This window comes from Misgurnus anguillicaudatus, chromosome 18 (genome assembly GCF_027580225.2).
Source record: "Misgurnus anguillicaudatus chromosome 18, ASM2758022v2, whole genome shotgun sequence".
NCBI classification, from domain to species: domain Eukaryota; kingdom Metazoa; phylum Chordata; class Actinopteri; order Cypriniformes; family Cobitidae; genus Misgurnus; species Misgurnus anguillicaudatus.
Window position 1 is genome coordinate 276760 of NC_073354.2, and position 27016 is coordinate 303775.

Here is a 27016-nt window from a genome sequence, read left to right on the forward strand (position 1 = left end):
GTGCTCTGTTATTTTGAAATGACAATTAATCACTATCAAAACTGTTGTAAAATATAAATGACATTTTGACTAGCCATGCAGTGTATGATGCTTAAACAGGCAGGTGGATTGGAGTGCTCCTTATTAACTGAGATTGTTATTAATATTTTCAAAAGTTTTGCTTCCAAAATATAAAAATACATTTAATTATGTATTACAATCAGTGGTGTAGTCTACGTGATACGCAGGACTACGCCGTATAAACTAGAAATTGTCAAGGATTTCCGTATACCCACTAAAAATAGCGTCAGGATGCGTAACAGCATGGTTTTGTGACATTTCAAACTTTTAGTCATAATTTAGATGTGAAGCACTAACCATTAGCATGCTACACTTGCTACTTTAGCGGGTTTAATGGATATACATAAGCTATATATTTGATGACTTCCTGCCGAACTGCGCGATCCGTTCGGCGTATGAAATCAAATTACTACTATAGCGGCGCTAGAGTGACTGGGGAGCAGACTGCTGTGGCGCCACAAGAACCCACAGCCGAGTGACAGCAAAGTAGCGCGAGAGCGATTTCAGTTACCACATGGAGAAATCTGCTGTGAATCGCTCTCGCGGTACTTTGACATCACCAAGACGTCTGCGTAGGGCCAAATGAACTCGAACCTGCAGTGTAGTTGCTCACGCGACACTGTAAACAAACAGTCCGTGGAGAAGTGAACGAGAGTTATCCGGAGAGATAACAACGCACATGTGAGTAAACAACATTTAAATCATCAATCCAGTTTAATACTTTATCTCGAGGTAAGGTTTCAAGTGCAATAAAATAAGCCCGATTATGTCCTGATGGGTTTAAGCGTCTTTCAGGATGTTTGCTTGTGCTTCTCTTCTCTGTGTTCATTTATATATCTACGTTCAAGATATGATCTTGTATGTCTTAAACTTCTATGATATATGATCTTAAACTTCTGTGAGGAAATTCATGTCTGCGTTGATGTTCAGTTCAGACTTGCAAATTAAAGAGATAATTTTCTTCACTTGGTTTTGGTGTCTAGGCTACATGATGGTCTTGTAATAATAATTAAGTAAAAGCCTATTTTCATTTTTAGACAATGCTTGTATTATATGCAAAAAATAAGCTTTTTATATCAATGACTATGCAAATTTAATTATTAGAATTTGCTGTATTAGAGTTAATTCATTGTCATCTTAAATGTGTATTAATAAAAAACATTTACACCATTAAATTACACATGGTAAGGTCATCAATAGTTATGCATGTGTTAGCCACGGATTGAAGATTGTAAACAGTTTATTTAATTTTAATTAACAGTTGAGTAAGTTTTGGCCCCAAGTTAGATGTTGATTAACACTAAACCAGTCTAAAAATCAGTCCAGTTTCCCCAGCTGTAAACCCATTGGCTGTTAAACTCTTTTTTTTCTTATAATAAACTGACATGTTGATAACACATTCAGTTTATGTGTTTATGAGTAAACTTTCAGAATGCTCTGTTACATGAAGATCCATACTGTATGCATCTGTGAGTGTGGTGGTGCGTTGCGCTGGGACGAGTTAGCATAAGGGTGAGAGGGAAAAATCAGAGTATACTCACTACAAAAATCTAGACTACACCACTGATTACAATATACATATGACATGCTAAACCACATGAAACGTTTCTGAAATTATATTCTGTAAGCCAAGGCTTGTTTTATTTGTCAAAGAAAGGGAGACTGATTTCTAGATAACGTTATGTATTTAATGTTTTGAAAACTATTGTGAACCTGTGCTTAAGTCAAGTTTTTATTACACTTAAACTGATAAATTATTTAACAAATAAATCTTGAAATGAGACTTACTGCTCTCAAATCCTGTTATTTCATTTGATGCTAAAGGAAATTTTTTGTTTTTAAGGTTTTAGGCTTATGATAATTTTAATAGACATCAGTGTCCTTTTATTAATGTCCTTTTATTAATTGATTGGTTAGCCAAGAGAGTTATTTCACATAATTTGAGTTTTGTGACAAAAATGATACGGCCATAATAAATCACAGTACTTTTGTACTTAAGTACATTTTGAGGCAGATACTTTTGTACTTTTACTCAAGTAAAAATTTTAAGCAAGTACTTCTACTTTTACTTGACTAATATTTTACCATGGGTATCTTTACTTTTACTCAAGTACACGATTTGTGTAATTCGTCCACCACTGATAATTTGTTATAGCATGTTAAAATTGCCACTTTGTAGGTCCGGGCAAAACTGCGTCCTTCAAACGTGTCCTTTAAAATGCAAACACAGATCACAATGATGGTGGTTTGTTGAGATTGAAACTCAGTTGTTCTGTCAATTATTTTTTCTCACTCTAAATGGCACACTTTTCACACTAAATGGCAGTGCCATGTTTGGATAGTGCAGATTTAGGGCGGTCCATGAGGAGGCTCACCCGTCGCCGGCGGAGATCCTCTATCAGCCCAGGGTCCAGAATGTCCCGGGCCGGTACCCAACACCTCTCCTCCGGACCATATCCTTCCCAGTCTACGAGATATTGAAATCCCCTACCCCGGCGACGCACATCCAGTAAAGACTTAACTGAATACACAGGGGCACCATCTATAAGCTGAGGGGTGGGAGGGGTGGGGGCAGAGGGAACAGGATTAAGGTGGGAAAAATACACAGGCTTCAGTTTAGACACATGAAAAACTGGGTGAACCCGACCGAGTGCTGGGGGCAATCTGAGCCTGACCGTCACGGGATTAATAACCTTAACAATGCTGTATGGCCCAAGGAATCGTGGAGCCAGCTTGCGAGAAGGCTCACGGAGAGGTAAATCTTTGGACGAAAGCCATACTTTCTGCCCACAGATAAAGCGGGGCGCGGTTCTACGGTGACGATCGGCCGCGGCTTTGGTTCGTCTGGAAACCTGACGTAATGTAAATCTAGCCTTTCTCCAGGTGCGTTTGCAACGACGGACAAAAGCTAGTGCAGACGGAACCACCGCATCAGGTTCTTGTGACGGGAATAAAGGGGGCTGAAACCCCATGGACGCCTCAAAAGGGGACATGTTGAGAGACGAAACAGGGAGAGAATTGTGGGCGTATTCAACCCAGGGTAACTGTTGGCACCAGGAGCTCGGATATTGCGATGTCAGACAGCGGAGAGCTCTACCTAAATCTTGGTTAGCCCGTTCACATTGCCCGTTGGTCTAAGGGTGATACCCTGAAGACAAGCTAGCTGTGGAGCCTATTTGTCTACAAAATTCCTGCCAGAAACGAGAAATAAACTGAGGACCCCTATCTGAAACAACGTCTGTGGGCAGACCATGTAAGCGAAAGACGTGTTCGATCATTACCTGGGCAGTTTCCTTGGCAGTGGGTAATTTGGGCAAAGGGACAAAATGAACCGCCTTGGAGAAGCGGTCCACAATGGTCAAAACAACAGTGTTTCCCTTAGAACTAGGCAAATTGGTTACAAAATCAATGGCGATATGTGACCAAGGACGAGAGGGGATGGGTAACGGTTTAAGCAGACCAATAGGGGCTTGATGAGAGGCCTTATTGCGGGCACAAACCTGACAGGCTAACACAAACTGTCTGACATCGGGACCCATAGAGGGCCACCAGAAACGCTGACGTACGGTAGCCAACGTTCTCCGAACCCCCGGATGGCAAACAAACTTGGACTCGTGACCCCACCGGATGACCTCGGAGCGAAGCGTATTCGGCACCCACAATCGACCCGCTGGGCACCCCTCTGGCACTTCCCCCTCCCGGCCGGCCCGTCTCACCCGTTGTTCTATTCCCCAGCGCAGGGCACCCACCACCCGCCCCTCAGGGAGGATGGTTTCGTCCCACGTTTTTAAACATCCTTTTGTGTGTAAGTGTGTATTAGTACATGCTAACGATATTCAAAAAGTACATACCTCAAAGAAAACGATGACGCGAGTTATCGTCTCTAACGTTCAAGGACTACAAAAACCACTCAGATTGTAGGCAACAGTTTACTTCCTGGGATTGGTGACGTAGAGAAGACCAACATTATCATAGTTCAGCCCTCTCTGCTTTGCTTGGGTACGCCCTCAAAGACGGGGTGGAGAGCGCTGAGTCAGAAGAGAGCTAAAATGGCGGAGGTTGGGAGTCCCTGCCTTACCCTGTTTGCAAACTCTTGTTTCATCTATTAAGCGATTAAATCTCTCGAGTACACGCTGTCTCTTTAGATGCAAGGGCAAAATAGCACTTTATGGACTTACACAGAGGACATCATGTTTGATACGGTTCCGGAAAAATCCAGTCAGAAGTTGTTCACAGAGTTTTCACAATAACTGCTTCTCATGAACCGAAGCTGCGCGACGTCTCCTACTGAAAGTTGGATTACCGTGCACTTCTGGATCACAGGCTGTAAGTATTCATGTTTATTATTTGCCTTTACTGTAAGTTACTTTACCGGTAACCGGAGCTTAACATTATGTGCTTGTAGAGCTCAGATATAGATCTATGTGTAGAGCTAAGCTTGCAAGCTAATTGTTTTGTGTTGTAATAATGTATTTCATAAACAACGTACCATATTTACACAAGTGTATGTTGAATTATGCAGACTATCGGTTTTTATCGATGTTTATTTAGACGTGTTTATAAACTTGCTAAGCTGTTCCAGCTAAACTGTTACCGGTAAAGTTTGTTCTCATGATCAAACTCAAGAAACTCTAAGTAACGTTACAGATGATTTGTTTAACGTTATATGTATTTTACTGTTGTTTTTAATTGAAGCTTTCTTAGATTTTGAAACGAAGTAAACACGTAATGTGTGTTGTTAATGTTGGGCATACATTAACGTTTTAATGAATAGTCTAACGATTTATAATCGTTGTACTCTATTGTTATAATATGTCTTTTTGACTGAATACATGTTTGTTTTATTTGTCTATATCCTAGATTCGCAGCTGGACACATCCTTCTACACTGTATGCAAACATGCAACATCATTACACACAGTACAAGGATTCAGACTGGCATATGAGGAGCAAAGGTGTGTAACACATATGATGTATTTAGCTAGTGAAACCACTACCAGTCTTAAATGTATAACTGATGATGACAAAGTTTTTTTTCTCTGCATAATCATAGGAACCCAGGCAGTAGCATCGTTTCACAATGTTTCAATCACCATCATCAGTGGATGCCTTTGCCGTCCGTAGCCTGAGATTTCAGATTTGCAGCAAAAAATTTGACTTTCCCATTTATTGGAATGCTGTGCAGGTATTTAAGTATTTTAGTAACTGTGTTAAATAAAGTAGTATTTACTTTTACAATAAATGTATTGCTTGTTTATATTTTTACAGGTTGTACGTTGCAGCCATCCATTACAATGTCACCAAGACGTAACAAAAGCAGGAGAGGGAAAGTACAAGGCTAAGTTCCCAAAACACACAAGCGACATACTGTAAGCAGTAATGTTTTATTTCAAATACATTCATAATTAAAAACTTAATGTATGAAGCAGGGAAATAAATGATCAAAACAAAAGATTTATTGACTGCAATATTTGTACAGTTATGTGGATGATGTGATCAGGCTTGTGTTTGCTGAGGTATTTGAAGATAAGCTGAAGGAAACCCCGAATCCAATGGACCTGGCATCACAGTTTGAGAAACCTTCAAAGGAGGACGTGATTGCATGCCATCTTCAGTGCAGGGGTCGTCGGAAGCCAACATTCCGATCAGGAAGCTCCAAGCATATCTGGAGAACAACACACGACAGGATGATAACCCTTAACTGTCGTCTTAGATAGCACCAGCTGACAAAGCTTTGATATGCCATTTATCTGAATAGATAGCTGTAAGAAGTGAATTGAACAATTTTTGAAAGAAGAGCACAATATGGTTACTAAAGTATGTTTATTTGTATATTGTTTAACATTTAAATATATATTTGTAATAAATAAACTTTTGACTGACTACTATATTTTCTTTAAAGTTACATCTTTTGTTCTTTTGGGTACTTTGTTACTATAATAATACTTTAGTGTTATTGGTTTAAAAATGTAATAAAACTTACTCTAGTCCTGCGCCTCAAAGGCTTATAGTCTGTACAATAAATGTTCTGTGTGTAGGGATTTAGACAATTTGTGCAAAACCTGGATGATGAATCACGTAGGTAAGAGGCCCTGGAACCTGTTGCATTCTCCTTAAAACCTAATAAGTAAAAACATAGCACTTATAAGTAAGCTCTTTCATAATAAAGTTTACCATAGTAAAATAATGTAGAACTAACATTCATTGCAATTAATACTTTTTTGTGCTACATTTGGTGTTTCCATATAGTTTGCACAGTAAAATAGTATGTAAGCAGTCTTATAATAAAGTTTACTATAGTAAAATAATGTAGAAATTACCAAGTGAAATCGTTTTATAATCATTTCAACAAATACTTTCTATGTGCTACATTTGGTGTTTCCATATAGTTGTGTAGTACGTTATAATTATCTTTTGGATGTCTTTGCAACACATTTTCGTCTTCGTTTAGCATTCTGGCAGAGCTAAGGACACCTAAAAAAGTTAAATCCAATCGCATTCATTGACGGAGATTGTTTATATCGTAACGGCCTTCTGAACTCTCTGGATCGAGCTCGAAGTGGTAAGCCAGTACAGACACCATCGTTTATAGAGAAATATAATGCTTGTTTACGTTGCCTCTGAGGCTGTGACTCTCAGTCAGAACCGGTGTCAACCCACGCGTAGTCAGGGGCGTAACCTTTCAAACACACGCCGAACCCAGCTGACCAATAACAGTTGAGTAGTCATCTGACCAATCCGATTACACTAGACATTTTGGGAGGCGGAGACAGGAACTAAACCGAGCGTTTTCCATACAGTGGGAAATCGGTGAGGTATGTAAGCAATTTACAAGACTCACAATGCATTAGTTCAAGTTTTAATAACATTTATGTACTATGGGATATTGCAATAACGTGCTAACATGCCAATTTATTAGCATAATTGGTGCTGTTTAAGAAGAGGACCTTGCTCTGACCTTGTTTGAGGGTGAGATGTGCACAAACACGCAGGAGAGAGTGAGCGAGTGGAGTCCGGTTCTTCGAAGCAGCTGTAAACTTCCCTCACCACAACGTAAGGCCCGCCTCTCCCCTCATTCGATTGGACAATGCAAAGACGCAAATGACGTCGGGCGCTTCTCCGCTCTCAGCGCTCCTTCAAAAAAACGTGTGCGCGGCAGGCGGCAAAAAAACGCAAGGCGCTCGGCGCGCATAAACAGCGCGCAAACGCGCCCTGCCCATAGAATATCGTTCAAAAAAGGCGCCTGCAACTGCCATAAACGCTTTTGGGGTGACTGGCCCCTACCTCTTTCGCCTGCTGTGTTCCGGGCTTTAACTCCTTAATGAAACCTGCTTATAGTCTGATGAGGCGCGTGTCATTTGCGATGCATGACACAAAAACGGACGTATATACACCTTTCTTTAAGTCCAACATTACACAAAAGGGAAATGTTTTCGCGCATTTCTGTCCTCTCATTTGCCGGTTAATGAGTTGGGTTTTTAAAATAACTGAATCCAAAATCTGCCAACTTCATGACATTACGCGTTGTGCAGTTAATTCCATTTGTATGCATTTCGCGATTCTGTCCGTGTTTTCCGCATCGCGTAAATCATATGGCCGTACACTTTGTTGGGGAGTTGAACTGCTGCTCGCTCATGTTTTCCAAATGGTGTTATCTGACGTGTAGTCAGCACCTCAGTATTAATGCCCTCTATTGGTTTAAACTGCATCAAACGTAAAATGCGCATGAAGCGAACTGTCAAAAACTGCGTACTAGATGATTGTTATATTTGATAGTTTTGAATCGAAATAATCGCAGCTCTTGCGATTCGAAAATCGCATCCATTCACATCGCGATTTCAGTTTAAAAATGATTAATCGCGCAGCCCTAGCTGAGAATGCCCTGATAAGTTCATCTTTGTCCAGCGATTTTGTGCTGGACAAAAAAAATCTGAAGGAGAGCTGACGGCATCTATGTTCAATGGGCTATTATAAAAACAGTTTACATAGTGTTATGCGGGAGCAAAAAAAAAAAAGATTTCCAAGCCACACTAAAAAAATCACCCCTCATTTATCTAAAGTTCTTGGTCAGTATGTTCATTTAATGGAACATTGTGTGGATGTTGCATTAGAGGAAAATGCAGTCATGCACAAAATATATTAAAGGCAGTCAGTAAATGCAAACAGATGTTATACACATATTTTTTTAATACAATTAAATACTGCATTAAGGTTAGTATAAAATCCAATCATATTATTCAAAAAAAAAAACACCATTGAAATCAGCCCCTAAAAAACTATTATTTAAAACATAGAATCGCACTTGCACAGCCAAGCCTGATGAGAGAGCATGGTCGAATTCAAAACTGCGTTTTTGCGCCCTTGAAGGGCACTTCGGGAAGGGAGCACTGTGAAGCCCAGACAGGCATCAGGGAGATGGCTGGCGCAGTCACGTCCCCATCTCCCCTTTGCTCCCTTGCCCGTCCGGATTTCAATAAAGCACGATGGGTATAGATTTGTGGTGTTAAGCCCACTAGTCGGGGGCGGGACTTCAGTCCTTAAAAGGGTGTCACTGCACCCATTTCCAAAACATTCGCCGTCCCGTGCATTTTTCTCGTTCTCCCTAAACCAAACTGTGCAGAGTCTTTCACTAGGATGACGTTGTATCTTCAATACGTATGTGTACATGTGTGTGTATGTATGTGTATGTATGTGTATGTATATGTATGTATATGTATATGTATATATATGTATATGTATATATATATATATATATATATATATATATATATATATATATATATATGTATATGTGTGTGTATGTATATATATGTGTATATATGTATGTATAGATATGTGTGGATATATATAGATATATATGGATATATGTTTGTGTATATGTACATGTGTATACATATGAATGGCCCCTACGCTAATTGGGTTTTGTTTTTCTTTCTTTATGTCTCGTCCTTCTCTCCGAGGACAATGAGACAAACAGACCCAGTTCCGGTAAATGTGAAAGTCGGCACACCTCTGACCCACCGGCAGACCTTCAACGTGATGCCCAGCTGATGCATGACCAACAACCACCGGCAGAACCCGCTTAACCTCCGCCTAATCTCCTTAATCTCCTTAATCGTTTCAATGTATAAATAAATATATCCTTAATCGTTTCAATGTATATAATATATCTCCCAAGGGTTTTTCCCTCCTATGACTTTTTTTTACTTCCCCGGCTGAGCCTGGGTTTTTTTTCTCCTAGGGGGTTTTTCAACCCGGGGAGGCAGCCCTCTTGGGCTTAACTTAGCACCCTCTTCTTTACGTTACATTAGCAATACGCACGCTTATAATGTTGATTCATAGCCGCATCAAATTAAGCTGGTTGTGCTATCGTGTATTATGTTGTGCTATCTGTCGTTTTTCTGTGCTTTCCACTGCTTCTATTAATGTAAAGCTGCTTTGAAACAATCACCAATTGTGAAAAGCGCTATATAAATAAAATTGAATTGAATTGAATTAAACTTTCACTCCAGATCAAATTAAAATTACAATGTTTTTATTGCTCTATTCTCCAAGTGTATTTTAGCGGTCACAGTCACGCAATGAGACACAATTGCGCAACTCTCTGCACAGCTCTGATATTTGAAGGGAATAAATAGGGCATATAGCGATGAGTACTTCCAATTGATATTCTCTCCTTGTGACGTAAAATTTGTCGGAATGAATGCACACGGGCTAACTACGACAGCACAATTAAGAAATGTCGGTTTTCACAAAAAGAAGGCTATTAAGCTTTCGTCTAGTGATCCCGATGCTAAAGAATAATTAAACCTATAGAATTATCCACATGTGCACGTTTTCTGAGAGTTTTTATGAAGCACTGTGATGCTGCTATAAACGATTCTACATTGATTTATAAAAATGAAAGAATTGACTTTTAAAAATAATTTAAATGACATATAATAAATATTAATGCAGTTCTACAATTTTTTATGAAATACATTCATTTCATATTAATAATCTGATTTCTATAGGCTAAAGCACGTATGAACGTCCGAGAGAAAATAAAGAGCAGAAATTAATTGATTTAAAATGAAAGATATGTGATTGCTTAACATCCACTGGCACTGATAATGTGAGCTCCCCCGTGCAGAAATCATAGTCCCCCGTTCAAACATTCTTGCGCCTCCTTTAGGGCGGGCCCGTTTCAATTGAAACAGTTGAAACATAGCTAAGGCCGCCTCTGATTTTAGATTTGCTTAATGAGGTTATTTAATATACAGGTTTCTCCATGTTTTTGTCCATATAAGCCATGGTCGCTTGGAGTTAGGGTTAGAGTTGGGGTTTGGGTTAGGATGTCATTTTTATAAACTCAGCAAAAAAAGAAACGCCCCCTGACTTTCAACTGTTTTTACTTTCAGTAAACTTAATGTGTATAAATATTTGTATGAACACTAAAAGAGTCAACACCATAAGACATAAACTAAAAATGTTACACAGACATGTGACTAACAGAAAAAGAATAATGTGTCCCTGAATGAAGGGAGGCTCAAAATCAAAAGTACCAGTCAGTATCTGGTGTGGCCACCAGCTGCTTGAAGTACTGCAGTGCATCTCCTCCTCATGGACTGGACCAGATTTGTCAGTTCTTGCTGTGAGATGTTACCCCACTCTTCCACCAAGGCCCTTGCAAGTTCCTGGACATTTCTGGGGGGAATGGCCCTAGCCCTCACCCTGCGATCCAACAGGTCCCAGACGTGCTCAATGGGATTAAGATCCGGGCTTTTTGCTGGCCATGGCAGAACACTGATATTGCTGTCATGCAGAAACTCACACACAGAACGAGCAGTATGGCTGGTGGCATTGTCCTGCTGGAGGATCATGTCCGGATGAGCATGCATGAAGGGTACCACATGAGGTAGGAGGATGTCTTCCCTGTATCGAAAGGCATTGAGATTGCCTGCAATGACAACAAGCTCAGTCCAGTGGTGATGTGATATACCGCCCCAGACCATGACGTACCCCCCACCTCCAAATCGATCCCGCTCCAAGGTACAGGCCTCAGTGTAACGCTCATTCCTTCGACGATAAACACGAATCCGTCCATCACCCCTGGTGAGACAAAACCGTGACTCATCAGTGAAGAGCACTTTTTGCCACTCCTGTCTGGTCCAGCGAAGGTGGGTTTATGCCCATAGGGGGCGTTGTTGCTGGTGATGTCTGGTAAGAACCTGCCTTACAACAGGCCTACAAGCCCTCAGTCCAGCCTCTCTCAGCCTATTGCTGACAGTCTGAGCACTGATGGAGGGATTGTGTGTTCCTGGTGTGACTCGGGCAGTTGTTGTGGCCATCCTAAACCTGTCACGCAGGTGTGATATTCGGATGTACCGATCCTGTGCAGGTGTTGTTACACGTGGTCTTCCACTGCGAGGATGATCATCTGTCCTTCCTGTCTCCCTGTAGCGCTGTCTTAGGCGTCTCACAGTACGGACATGGCAATTTATTGCCCTAGCCACATCAGCAGTCCTCATGCCTCCCTGCAGCATGCCTAATGCACGTTCACGCAGATGAGCAGGGACCCTGGGCATCTTTCTTTGGGTGTTTTTCACAGTCAGTAGACAAGTCTCTTTGGTGTCCTGCGTTTTTAGAACTGTGACATTAAATGCCTACTCTCTGTAAGCTGTTAAGGTCTTAACGACCATTCCACAGGTGCATGTTATTTAAATGATTATGGTTAATTGAACATGCATGGAAAACAATGTTTAAACCCTTTACAATGAAGATCTGTAAAGTTATTTGGATTTTTACAACATTACTGTTGAAATACACAAAGTTGAAAAAGGGACGTTTCTTTTTTTGCTGAGTTTATAGCAAAAAGTTGGCGTATGTATTGCACGAGTTTTAAACTTTGTGCTATTTACGCATCTTCAGGAAAAACGATTCAGACGGGATTAAAAACACAGTGGACCTCTGAGAGGAATAAATTTCTCAAAATGATTTTTGTTGAGGGTGCCCCGCAAGCACGAATGTGAAGCCTATGAATGAAAATGTTATTATTCACTTTGCGTCATTTCACACGCACCAGCGCAGCGCGTACACTGGCGTGGAGCAGAGCGAGACCTTCAGCCAAACCCTGTTGTTGAAGGAGACAGACCGGAGCCCTGGCAAGGTGTGTTGTTTACCCGAGGAGGCGGAGCTGTGCTCCGGCCCAATTTAAAGCTCACGTAACACACGCTGTTTCTGCATTTCTGATATCAATCTGGAGTACCTATAGAGTAGTATGACATCCTTTATATCTCTGAAGAGTCTTTAGTTTAATCAGATTTATAAAAGAAAGATTAGCTTTACCGAATCTTTCCGATAACGTACGAAAAAATGAAGAAGGAGGAGTTATAACACGGGAGGAGCGAGTACGAGTCATGCAACACTATACAACACTTATAACGTATGGTTCACTACATGTTCGTGTCATTTATAAAATATACACGCGCCTATTTCCAACATAAGACAGAAGTCTTACTTACCACGTGTAACTCGTCATGACCCGGTTCTGAAAATCCACCGCATCAAACACACACGCAAAACTCCGCTGCTAATCCGGATAATAAACTATATCCATTGTTTCCATAAGGCTGGATGTCTTCTCCTTAACATCCAAAAACACACTTCTTGTTGTGCCATTGTTGACTTTTGAAATTAAACAAAGCTGAGTGGCGTGATAAGCTGTTAGCAAGCTCTAGCGTCTCCCGCTGACTGACGGCTGGGCGGGGTTTTCCGGGGGAAGTTTTCCGGCAGAAGCCCATATAAAGAAGTGATACGTATCGAAAACCCCTGAAACGTCAGTTAGAACCGTAATCGAAAAAAATTAGCCGAAACTTGTACGAACCCTGGCGAAGTGCATTCGGCACAGAAATACTCTGAAACACGCCCAACTGCATTTTTGACACTTTGCCTGCGTTTAGCATGAGGAAACAACTCTATAACTGTGTTAATAAGTCAGAATGCTTGAAATACCATTAAACCCCCCCTTTAACCTATCTTTCTTGTACTTCCACTAACTGAGGTATCCGTCCTCCTTTGCTGTCTGCCTGGTATGATTTTATTGGTCATCTAGGAATAATTTTCACTTTATCTTACTTAATGGGGCGTACTAAACCCGTTGGCCTGTGACATCACACTACCGCAAGATCTATTCAAAAGCATACTGTAGGCCTTCTGTCTCGCGGTGCTAAGACGTCACATGCCGTCCAATCGGTCTGCGTGGCGCTGCAAGAAGTCAAACGAGCGCTGAGCATTGAGTCAAATAAAACAAGCATCAGAAAATTACAGAGGTCCGGACGGCCATGCCCTTTGTTTTGCCTCAAAATGCAGACAAATTATGTTTTTAGTAAGACATGTTTGTTAAAACTAGTTATATTTCCTATTTAAACTAAGGCTTAGTCCTGACTTAAGCTTATAAAAAACCCTGCTACAGCTCCTGGGGGGGTGCTCTCACTATTCACATGTAAATAAAATGGTTAGAAACCGTTTTTTTCTGGTTCTCATTGCAGGACTGTGCGGGGAGAGGGCATTCCATTTTCATGTGGAGACACTTAACAAACACATTTGAAATACACCAAGTTCCAGATTACAACAAACACCAAAAACACATCACGTTTGAGAGCAGTGCATGTAGGCCCTACTTATTTGAGTATAATGATAGAGTAAGTATTGTGTTGGACACTATTTTGGATATCAAATTGTTCTTTTCTCCAGACAAATAAAACACTGATGTGCATAGATCTTATCTATACAGTCATTGCTATCATTTTCACTTTTGTGTTGGGTTAATTCCCTGACCAGACCTCGGTCATTTTCTTACGCTCGTCTTATAATTTGACTCAACGCTCAGCGCTCGTGTGGCTTCTTGCTGCACCACGCAGACCGATCGGCATGTGACGTCTTAGCAGAGGTGGGACAAAGTCATTGTTATGCAAGTCACAAGTAAGTCTTTGCCCTCGAGTCCCGGGTCAAGTCGAGTCAAAGATGAGGCAAGTCCCAAGTCGAGTCAAAAGTCAAAGCCAACAAGTCTCAAGTCGAGTCCAAAGTCCTACGATTTTAGTTTCGAATCACGTCAAGTCCTCTTACCACAGAAATAAAATGCGTGCTGTGGACAGGTGGGGGGAGGCCCCTATACTGCATTGCATTTGCAAAAGATCAAATTGGCCATGATGCCACCATGGCTGAAAACTCACTCCACTGGAGCACTAGAAGCAGGCACTGCCAAGGCTACTTGAAAGAGTGAAGGAAGAGTGCCCAGAACAATAGGGCATTCTGTCCTTCTGCAATGTCAATGTAGTGACTTAGCTGCAGTGGTATAGTCTAGATTTTTGTTTTCCCTCTTACCCTTATGCTCACTCGTCCCAGCGCAACACCCCATAAGCACCACCACACTCACAGATGCATACAGTATGGATCTTCATGTAACTGAGAGCATTCTGAAAGTGTACTCATAAACACATAAACTGAATGTTTTATCAACACCAACACGGTAGTCCGTGTTGAGAAGGCTGTTCGACTTTAAAGTTTAAAGTCTTTAAAGTTAATTAAATAACAAAAGAAGAGAAAGTGTGCAGCAGTGTGCCCAGGATGGTAAAATATTATTACAATGTATTCCTAATGACCAACAAAAGTCTTCTGCATACTGACATGGTTTGAAATCTATAGGTATTTGATTCTTTGGTTTTCTAATGTATTAAAAATCATATATGTAGAGCAGGGAAATAAGAAGCTTTTTTTCCTGGGGTGCATGCCCTTGAAAATACTTATATGGACCTCTGTATTTATAAAATTATTCAATGCAACGTGTTTGTCTTTATATTAGGCCTGGCAAACTCGACTCCTTTTAAGGATCCGGATTACTGTGAGTCACTCACTAAAGTGATCCGGGTTGTGTGAGTCACTTGAGTCATTTGAGTCAGTATTGCTAAATCGCCAAGGAAACTCAGTACAGACCCACTTGTAACCGGCTGATAAACGCGACTCGAGATTCTCAGAGCCGGAAACATTGCAGACTCGCAGACCATGGGACTCATGAGACTTCACTCGCTCTACAGATCCACTAACCGGCTACTGCTGATCCGCGCGAAACAGCCAGTTAGTGGATCTACAGAGCGACTGAAGTCTCCTCAAAAGCAAATCCACATAAAAAAACCTTTCACTTCTGAAAAACATGCTTATAGGTTTTAGATTTGGTGTAAATGGTCGACCATTTAAAAAAATACGCCTAATAATAACAGCAAAATAATCTAGAGAAAATGTCCTGAGAGCCGGAGAGTCCGAGTCTGCATTGTTTCCGGCAGATCTGCGAATCTGCAGTGCTTCCGGCTCTGATTCGAGAGACGGTTCGCGCGGATCAGCGGTTACGGATCAGCCGGTTACGAGTTGAGAGATTCTCGAGTCAGAGCAGATCCACATGTCTCTCGAGTCCGCGTTGTTTCCGGCTCCGAGTGAGAATCTCAGGTCAGTTCGCGACTCGCGCGGATCAGCAGGTCTCTCGAGTTTGCAATGTTTCCCGGCTCTGAGTGATAATCTTGGGTCAGTTCTCGCGCAGATCAGCCGGTTACGAGTGGATCTGTAGAGCGAGCGAAGTCTCATTAATAATGTTGAAAGAGGTTTGTGTGTGAGGGATGGTGCTGTACTGTATATGGTTTTACATTGAATTGTAGTAGGACTCAACTGATCCAGGTTAATGATACTAGAGACTCGCGACTCATGAGTTAATTTAAAGATCCGGGTGAAAGATCCGAGTGAGTCACGACTCAAACAGGTCTACTTTACATACACATGTTATGAAATTTATTATTTTAAACACACATTTCACAAAGGATATATTGTAAGTGTTAGGGCTGCACGTTTTCAAGTTTTTCATTAACCGTTAACCGACACCCTTAGTGGTTAATTCTCGGTTAACCATATTATGCGCTCCGCAACCCAGAGATACAGACACACGACAAAGGGGTTGTTAATTTTTAACACCTTTAATAACTGGTTGGACCACATTTAAAACGAAATTAATTTGTAGTAATAAAACGCAGTGGTAAGGACAGAGCAGTTTAAGTATGTCACTGACTTTTGCGTTCGCGGGGATGGTAGGGTGGGCGAAGGTACTCGCAGGCTCCGCGGCCGCCTCTCTATGACGCCCGGGTGTTGGCTGGGTTTGTCGCGATAGTCCGTGAAACGGTGATTACAAGTGCTTCAGCCTCTCACCGGTTAGATCACTTGCCCACCCCGACACGTCTTTCACCGTCGTTTTGATATTTTCTTGTAATTAAATCATCTAGATTCGTTAGAGAGAGCAAACACTTACAACTGAATGTGTCTGATGCCTGAAGCGGAGCTGAACGCGCGTCACAGAGCAGCCGCAGGTGTCAGATTTCATTTATTTCTGTCAGAGTTTGCGAGGCGAGCTGAATGACCAGACGATAGCAGAAGCCGCGTGCTTTCTCGTTTTTGTTATAATGTACATATATGATGTTTAATATAAGCGAGATCATTTTGTTGTATTTTTTATCAAGAAAAATAATAAACCCATCATTTAAGCAGCGCTTTATGGAGGAGTAGCCGGTTGCACTGCTTGGAACTGGCGAGTTCTGCGAGAATTACCTGCCCACATTGACTCAAGCACTTAATTAAACCAGCTGTTGCACTCGCATTGCACGCAAATCCATACGCTATTTAACGCAGCTTATGCAAGCCCTGCATTTAAACAGTTTTGCAATTCAAAAGTGAAAGTAAAATGCGCATGTCTGCATGCATTAACAGGTGGGAAAATTCTGTCACCTGATGCCACTTAACCGAGCAAAATGTTTCACTCGGTTAAACAATTTTTAACGGTTAATCGGTTAATCATGGACACCCCTAGTAAGTGTAAATATTCAACAAACACTTCGGAGGCGTTTTTCTAAAGAATAATGTTTAAACTTTATTGGTGGTGGTTAAGAATTCCTCTTTCCATATGTAACGCCTTTTAGCGCAATATAAATGTATCATATTGTTATTCTTAATATATAAGAATATATTTTTTACAACATTTATAACATATATATATATTTATATATATAAAGATGCTTAGTACAATAGCTTTGCTTCATAGAAGTTTCTGTAATAAATCATTAAATTAATCACAAAACGTGTTGACAGTGGCAAATAAAATGCTTGTTAATTTAAACAAGGCAGAAAGGTGTATAAAACCGCTTTAATTAACAATATCTGAACTGTGCTTTTTTGCACACTTCTAATTTTCTCATGTCATAATTTATAATTATTAATTAGATTTAATATAAATACGTTTTGAAAAGTGTTGAATGCGAAGATATCTGGAAGGCGACGCGGCGTGTTTGTCTCTACAGCCACATGTTATTAAATTGATTATTTTACACACACATTTCACAAAGTACATATTGCAAGTGTATAAATGTATCATATTGTTATTCTTAACATATAAGAATACTACTATATTTTTACAACATTTTTAACTTTAAAACATGTCTTTTTTATACCACATTAATCTCTTTAAAATATTGATACTTTTAGAAAAACTGACAATTATAAATATTATGAACAAACAATGAAACCGTGTCAAAATTCAAACACAAATAATTAAGATATTCATTTTAAATAGAGTCACATTTATTAGGCTCACACAAAATTCTCTGTTGCACTTACTATAAATGCGCATTGCACATACAGTCATCTTAATAGTTTCACTTTGCTGTTTTAATAGAAATGTAAAATATTCAGCAATGCCCTTATTAACTTCTGGAAACAACGGCAATGACAATGTTTTTATGCGCCACCTGGTGGATATTCTGTGAAGCGAAACACATTAAAGGCGGAGTCCATGATGTTTGAAAGCCAATGTTGATATTTGAAATCACCTAAACAAACACGCCCCTACCCCAATAGAATCTGGACCTTCTGTTGATAGACCCGCTCCACACATACGCAACCCAGCATTTGATTTGATTTGATTGGCTATAAGTGTGTTTTGGTAGTCGGCCCGTCTCCTTTTCCAACACGTTTTTCAAACATCGTGGACTCCGCCTTTAAAAGGGAAAAGGGAAAGTAGGAGAAAACCCAATGTGAAAAACTCCTAGAAGGACAAAAACCCTTGGGACGAATTAATATATATATATATATATATATATATATATATATATATATAGTAGGGATGTCACGAGAACCGATACTTCGGTAACAAGTCGATACCATTTTTTTTTTACATGACGGTACCTGCTTTCTCTGGTACCAGAGGTACCGAGGCTGCAATACTCTTCCGGGACTGATGGGGGCAGCATACACGCGCGTGTGTATTTGACGCTCCACAAGAGTTAAAGAAGAGGAAGAACGCCTCTTACGAGCACACAGGAATCTCTCTCTGCATTAGGACGTGCATTTATGGATGTTCTAAATTCTCTCAATATTAGACAAAACGTGACAGGGCCAACGCATACTCGTAAGCACACATTAGACTTAATTCTGTCACTCAGACTCAATATTAATGACATCAAAATATCACCTCAGAGTGATGCAGTTTCTGACCATTACCTTGTGTCATACACTGTACCTCTAAATAGGATCACTCAATCCACAACATGCTACAGATTAGCCAGAACAATAATTTCCACCACTAAAGATAGCTTTATAAGCACTCTTCCAGACCTGTCCCAAATTAAACATGTAGCAGATAACTGTGACGATCTAGATATTGTAATAGAAAACCTAAACAATTTCTGTTCTAACAGATTGGATGGCGTTGCTCCCATTCGAAAAAAGAGAATCAAAGAAAAACCGCCAGCTCCATGGTATGACCATCACACCGCAGCCCTCAAAAAGGCAACTAGGAAAATGGAAAGAAATTATAGAAGCACAAAGTTAGAGGTATGGCGTGCAGCATGGAAAGAGAGTGTTAAACACTACAGACAGGCTATTAAAACCGCCAGATCTACCTATCTTAGCAAGCTTATAAATGAGAATCATAATAACCCTCGTTTCCTCTTTAGCACAGTTGCAAAACCAACAGAAACCAATAGTAAACTTCAACACAATAGTAACGACTTCATGAACTTCTTTTCTAACAAAATTATGGCTATAAGGGAAAACATCGTAGCTACCCAGGCAGCCACCACTCTACCCATTAGTTCACTTAACACTAGACTACCATACGAACATCTTGATTCATTTAAACCTACTATAATAGATGAGCTCTCTAGACTAGTTACATCATCCAAATCATCGTCCTGTATATTAGACCCCGTTCCCACAAAACTACTTAAAGAGGTATTCCCTGTAGTGTCAACCCCGGTTTTAAATATCTTTAACTAATCGCTAGAAATAGGATACGTTCCAACAGCTTTCAAACTAGCAGTTATTAAACGGCTGATTAAAAAACCACAGCTTGATCAGGGAGAGTTTAATAACTTTAGACCAATCTCAAATCTCCCTTTTCTTTCGAAAATATTAGAAAAGGTAGTTGCAAGCCAGTTACGCACATTCTTGACAAATAATAGTACATATGAAAAGTTCCAATCAGGATTCAGGCCCCACCATAGCACAGAGACAGCGTTGCTTAGAGTTACAAATGACCTCTTATTAACATCCGATCGTGGTGAAATCTCAATTCTTATATTATTAGACCTTAGTGCAGCCTTTGACACAATAGATCACACAATCTTACTCAATAGACTAGAAAACTATGTTGGTATCAGTGGTCAGGCGCTAGCCTGGTTTAGGTCGTATCTAACCAATCGCTATCACTTTGTTTATGTTAACGAGGAAGAGTCATATCACTCCCTGGTTAAATACGGTGTACCGCAGGGATCGGTTTTAGGTCCTATCCTGTTCTCGTTATACATGTTACCCCTAGGAGACATTATCAGGAAACATAACATAAGTTTTCACTGCTATGCGGATGATACCCAGCTTTACATCTCCTCACATCCCAGCGAAACACACACGTTTTCTAAGCTAACAGATTGCCTTAGCGATGTTAGTGACTGGATGGCACATAACTTTCTTAAGCTCAACTCCAATAAGACTGAGATACTTATTATTGAACCGAATCGCTACAAACATAATATGTCAGATTACAAGTTACCCTGTGGCGCCATCTTCCACGGTTAGGAACTTAGGTGTGATGTTCGACAGCAACTTATCCTTCGATAGTCATAGGGCCAACGTATGCCGCACAGCATTCTTCCATCTTAGAAATATCTCGAAAATACGTCATGTACTGTCTACATCTGACGCAGAGAAGCTTATCCATGCTTTTCTGACCTCTAGAATAGACTATTGTTACTCGCTACTCGGGGGATGCCATGCAAATCAAGTAAACAAGCTTCAACTAGTTCAAAACGCTCCTGCAAGGGTACTTACTCGATCTAAAAAGTATGACCACATAAGCCCAATTCTGGCATCTTTACACTGGCTACCAGTTAAATATCGCATACAATTTAAAATATCACTAATCACCTACAAAGCTTTAAATGGCCTAGCACCCTCATATCTTAGAGAATTACTATCAGAATACAATCCATCACGCACACTACGGTCGCAAAATTCTGGTCTCTTGATTATCCCTAGACTATCAAAAGTGTCTAAAAGTGGAAGATCCTTTTCTTACTTAGCCCCTAAGCTCTGGAATGATTTACCAACCGATGTCCGAGAATCAGACACAGTCGATAATTTTAAATCTAGACTTAAAACTTTTCTCTTCAACAAAGCATTCACATAATTTGTCTAGTAAAGGTACTTAACTCAAAATAGTTATTTGTACGGAACAAAGCACTCGCGGTTATAACACAGACCAACCAAATAAATAAATAAAAACCTTATCTTAACGTATGGTTGGATTGCGATTTTGGAACTTTCGTGTGTCTTGTGAATAGTATGCCATAAAATCCGTTTGCCACTGAACCTGCATTAACGACGACAGTGGGGCCTCCAGCCTTAGTCAAACGGGTTGGCATGTATGGTTGGGTTGTGATTTTGGCATTTTCGTTTGTCTTGTAATAGTATGCCATACAGACCCGTTTGCCACTGTACCTGCATTAACAACAACAGTGGGGCTTCCAGCCTTAGTCAAACTGGTTGGCACGTATGGTCGGGTTGCGATTTTGGCGCTTTCATGTGTCTTGTGAATAGTATGCCATACAGACCCGTTTGCCACTGAATCTGCATTAACGACGACAGTGTGGCCTCCAGCCTTAGTCAAACGGGTTGACACGTATGGTCAGGTTGCGATGTTGGCATTTTCTCGTGATCTTGTAAATAGTATGCAATATAGACCCGTTTGCCACTGAACCTGCATTAACGACGACAGTGGGGTTACAGGCCTTAGTCAAACGGGTCGACAGGTTTCATTTTCTCTTAAAGATCGGAAGGTGACCCTTAGTTACCATATATACCGTCGCAGTGGGCCCCCAATATGCAAAATCCTCAACTGTGGATAATATAATTATGCCGCAATAGTTAGTCTGTCTGAAACTAAGCTGATTAAACCACATCACTGTGTGACACTTGCATTACATGTGAACGATATTGCTTTTATACAACAGTTCAACGGCACACGTTTGAAAAACGAAAACTAGAAAACAACAACGGAGTAATTTTAAAAGCCTCTTTGTTTGAGAACTACTTCTAACGCCAAGGATTTGCACTGCAAAAAAGGACTTTCTTACTTAGTATTTTTGTCTTGTTTTCAGTAGAAATATCTAAAAAATTCTTAAATCAAGATGTATTTTCTTGATGAGCAAAATGACATAAGAAAATAATACTAGTTTTTAGACAAAAAATATACAATTTAAGTGAATTTGTGCTTTAAACAAGCAAAAATATCTGCCAATGGGGTGAGCAAATTTTACTTGAATTAAGTGTTTAAGAAAAACGAAATCTTATAATCTTATCTTTTTTCTCACCCCATTGGCAGATAATTTTGTTTGTTTTAAGGACAATTTCACTTAAATTGTATATTATTTGTCTTAAAACCTAGACTTATTTACTTAGGTCATTTTGCTCATCAAGAAAAATCATCTTAATTTAAGAATTTTTAGATATTTCTACTAAAAACAAGACAAAAATACTAAGTAAGAAAGTCATTTTTTGCAGTGTGAGGGCGGCCAGAATGACAGGTAACATTTTCGTCTGCTTTGAATCTCATATTAACTCAATAGACGGATTTGCCGTTTTTAAATATTACAATTTCTTGGTCACAAAGTGTAGTTTTAAGATTAGTTCAGTCGAGAATATATATGTATTATATTTAAAGGGATACTTCACCGATTTAGCATTCAGCTTTGTATCTGTAGAAACCCGGCAGTATTACTGAATGACCATGTTTCCCTCCCTCATTTCCCCCTGAGAGGAGAGATATCTGCATTTTGGTTCTGCAAAAAAGTCCTCCGATGATGTAATATGACGATTTTTGCATCATCGGAGGACTTTTTTGCAGAACCAAAATGCAGATATCTCTCCTCTCAGGGGGAAATGATGGAGGGAAACATGGTCATTCAGTAATACTGCCGGGTTTCTACAGATACAAAGCTGAATGCTAAATCGGTGAAGTATCCCTTTAAATCTACAGTCGATTAGTAAAGATAGCGCCTGTTTGAACGTTTGCTTAGTGAGATTCGGTACGTATAAGAACCAAAGCATGAGCGGACGTCAGTGTTCACTCGCCCCGCTGACCACCACCCTCTCTGTGCTACATCTCTGACAGGGATTCCCTGGCTCTCATGTTGGCCTGATGGTCAAAAATTAGATCAAATCACCAGTATTTGGTGTCATGATGAAACTATTACTTGTTTTCTTATTCATATTTAGTGTCTTTTGTGTTGTTATTGTTTTGGCGCGAGGTAAAAGTGAATAAAACTATACTTCTATAATGTTACTATTGGTTTACCATTTCATCTTAACCCGATACGAGCACTCGGTTATAATTAGACTTCGTTCTTGTCAGTACTATATAAAACTGTTTTTTATAAGTGTCAGAGAGATGTTTTTGCATGCTACTTATAAATATACCAGTGGCGATATCTCATAACATGTTTTAATAGTCACGTCACAATAAAATAAATGATCAATGTCCACATTTAAAAGCCGCGGTGCTTACCTGCAGTTCCACAGTGTTTTCGCGTTCTGATAAGAGATATAGCTCCAGAAAAAAATTAGTGTTTACATTCCTCTTTCCAAGTGTTAATCGTACACATGATGTGACAAGACATTACTCCCATTAACTTTAACGTAACATTCAAGAGCGCTGATCTTTGACAGAATAATAACTTCCGATTGGGGATTCACAGACTGATTTATGAGCTAGTGAACTAATGAGACACACGGAGAGTGATTCAAAACAGCGCGGTTGTGTGTGTGTGCAGTTTTTCCATTCAGAGATGAGCCTGTTTAGAGGACCTCCATTCACTAGGTGGCGGAATGATATGAAAGGTGAAGCGGTTACTGTGCCGTTATCAGTAGAATATTGCACGCCTCTTAGCCAATCAGATTCGAGAACCAGAAAGAACTGTTATAAAAATACATATATTAATATCACATATATAGATACTCTTGATATATGAATACATATGTTTTAAACCTATATGTCATACTCATATTAAAATGTATATAAATACATATATGAATATAACATATATAGATACTCTTGATATATGAGATATATGTTTTAAACCTATATGACAGGGGTACTCAAATATGAACTTGAAAGGTCCACTTACCAAATTTCCATTCAGTCCGAGGTCCGGAAAAGTGATGGTCAAATTCCAAATAGAGAACTCTTACAAAAAAGGGCAATCCCCAAAACTTTCGAACTATACACAAAAACAACATGTTATGTCTTTTAGTGTGAAAGGTGACACCTTCTTTGTGCCACCAGTTGTTTAAACTTGGGCATAAAAGGTGTGAGGGCCAGGCGGAGGCACTGATGTAAGTGTTCATTGGTTAGTGTGGTGCGATATGCATTTTTCACCATGTTCATGGTTGAAAAGGCAGATTCACAGCAGTATGTTGAGGGAAAAATTGTGAGAATTTGAAGGGCCATCTTCTGCAGGAGAGGAACACCTGCTGCAGTAACCATCTTCGTCCAGAAGGTGACAGGGTCACAGTGAGATTCCTGCAGTGCTAGGTTTTCTTGGAGCTCAATTAGCTCTGTTTGGAGAGAAGCAGCACTGGCCCATGTGAAGACTTTTGTGGCTTCAATTGAGAATTCTGCAATATTTTTTACAAGAAATGGATTTTCGATGCACAGCAAGACTTGTTTTCCCAGAGGGAAATCTTCAAAGCGAGTTTGGAAATTTTGAATCAGCTTGTCCAGGAATTCAGCATAACTGTGATGGTAATTTTTTCCTGCAGTCTGATCCAAAAGTCTTGGGAAGTGAAGCAGGTCCTGTCGTAAGTCACATTTGAACACCTCCAGCTTCCTCTGGAAAGCACGGACAGCTGACATGAGGCCACACACTGTGCTGTTTTTGCCTTGGAGCTTTATATTAAGGTCATTGAGATGAGAAGTAATGTCAGTTAGAAAAGCAACAATTTCCATTTCCTCTTCATTCTGCATGAAATCCAAAACGGTTTGGCTTTTGCACTCTTCTGATCCAACAGAAATATCTCCAGCTCTTTTCGCAGGGCCCAAAACCGCTCCAGCACCCTGCCTTTACTAAGCCACCGGACATTGTTGTGAAGAAGCAAATCATCAAATGTTGCATTCACCTCTATTAGAAATGAGCGCAACAAACGATGTTGCAGAGCAGAGGATGCTCTCAGATAGTTGACAAGTTTCATGACTGTTGTCATGACTTCGGAGTACCTTTCTCCAAGGTTGGCACACAAAACCATCAGGTGAATTATGCAGTGGTATGCCATGAGTTCAGGGTGGTGAGCTCTCAAGCGTGACACTAATCCCCTCTCTCTCCCAATCATACATGGTGCTCCATCAGTAGCAATGGAAACAACATTCTTCAGGTCTATCTCTCTGTCTCGAAGCATCTGTGTCACTGCTTCATAAATATCATCCCCCCTTGTGTGTCCATGGAGGTTTGTGAGACCCAAAACATCTTCATGAAATTCTCCCTTTTCTTCATCAAAAAATCTGACAAAGACCATGAGTTGTGCATTGTCTGTGTTGTCTGTGGATTCATCCACAGCCAATGAAATGAATTTGGCTTTTTTATAGCAGAGCTAAGTTGTTCAAGCAAATCATCAGCAAGTATTTCAGTTCGTCTCGCAGCAGTGGAATCAGAACAGGGTATTTCGCTTATTTTCTTGATTATTTCATCCTTTTGAGTCCCTTCAAAGAGAGCAGTCACCATTGAGTCCCTTCAAAGAGAGCAGTCACCACTTCACTCATACACTCCTTGACTATTTCAGCATCAGAGAAGGGTTTCTTGTATTTTCCCAGGACCCATGCTACTCTTAGTGAGGCTTCTGTTGCCCGTTCCTGTTGTGTGGCTGATCTAACTATTACACTGCTTGTAGCTTCATAGGATGATTTCAGCTGGTTTATTTTTGTTGTCCTTAACTCTGAGTTCTGAGGATAATTTTGTTCAAAATATGCATGCTTGGTTTCATAGTGACGTTTTACATTACCACTTTTGATGATTGCTACCGTGTCGTTGCAGATTAAACACATTGGTTTTGTGCTTCCACTGGGGAGCACGAATGCATATTTTTCTGTCCACTCACTTTTAAACTCGCGGTTTTCAAGATCAACTTTTCTTTTCTTATCAACGGGCAGCTTTGAGCATGCCATTTTCACTTTTAGTCGGCAAAATAAAAAAAATAAAAAAGTCAATTACCGATATTTGCACTGCTCACAAACGATGACTCTGCCTGTTGACTTGCCTGGCCCAGAGCATGTGACCGGTGGATAAATCTGCTTGAGCGAGCAAGCGACGTTGCTATAGCGATGCTGTTAAAGCTTCTGTTATTGGACATAGATAAATCAAACCGAATAGAAGCCTCAAAGATATATAGCGCGGAATCACGATTGCGCACTGCATGGAAAACTAATTTGGATTATGATTTAAATAGCAATTTGGTTTTGGCATCGGTCCAGATTTACCCGTGTTCGGGTCCCCACACGGACCGGAGTCTGCCTATTGAGTACCCCTGCTATATGAAATACTCATATTAAAATGTATATAAATACATATATGAATGTCACATACATAGATACTCTTGATATATGAAGATATATGTTTTAAACCTTTATGGAATACTCATATTAAAATGTATTTAAATGCATATATTTAAAATATGTATATGTATGAATTCTTAAATGGGTTTGTATTTTACAACCATATAAGATGGATTTTTACATGGTACTGTATGCCCCAACCATATGATATCAATATGTTTTATGTCTAGATGTCTAAAACAACATAGCCTATAGGTCTTTAAATATATTGTTAACCATTATTAGGGTCATAACATTATAACCCTGCCTAATTTCACACTGCATGCATTTGGCACCGCAATGTGGGGTTAATCCCACAAAAACAGGGCTAATCGTGCTTCCGAGCAGTGTTTCATAACCCTGGGTTAATTTCAGGGATAACCCTGCTTCTAAAATACAAGTGTGAAATGCCTCTTAACCTAGGGTTAAAAGTGGGGTTTAGAGAGAACCATGGTTTTACTACAGGAGCATGGTTTTTGGTTTTAACTGTAGTAAAACCATGGTTAGTGATCGTAAGGGTAGGGTTTAGGAATGCACAGTGTGAAATGTCAGATTATGAATACCCAGGGTTATCTCTTAACCCCTGGCTAAGTATTAATAGTGTGAAGTGAAGATAACCCAGGAATCCGTTAACCCTGTGTTTAGAATAACACGGTGTTAACTATTTCCAGAGTGAAAAGCTCTTCTGTGTCATTAGTTTTTCTATTGCAAGCTTAAAAAAACTCACCAACATTATCTAGCTTTCATAACAATT

At 40.0% G+C, this 27016-nt stretch overlaps 1 long non-coding RNA gene and 1 pseudogene across 3 annotated transcripts; one reads left to right on the top strand and one right to left on the bottom strand.

Annotated features, from left to right (window-relative positions):
• Nucleotides 1-4634: 4634 nt before the first annotated feature.
• Nucleotides 4635-5947, top strand: LOC129436689 (uncharacterized). Of its 3 annotated transcripts, XR_012358486.1 has the most exons (3): nucleotides 4635-5244; nucleotides 5328-5428; nucleotides 5539-5947. It is a non-coding gene; the product is annotated as an uncharacterized lncRNA (long non-coding RNA). The 3 variants fall into 3 exon arrangements; XR_012358484.1 differs by having other exon boundaries at nucleotides 5328-5947; XR_012358485.1 differs by having other exon boundaries at nucleotides 5342-5947.
• A 4538-nt stretch (nucleotides 5948-10485) lies between these two features.
• Nucleotides 10486-11902, bottom strand: LOC141350308 (uncharacterized; annotated as a pseudogene).
• Between the last annotated feature and the right edge of the window lie 15114 nt (nucleotides 11903-27016).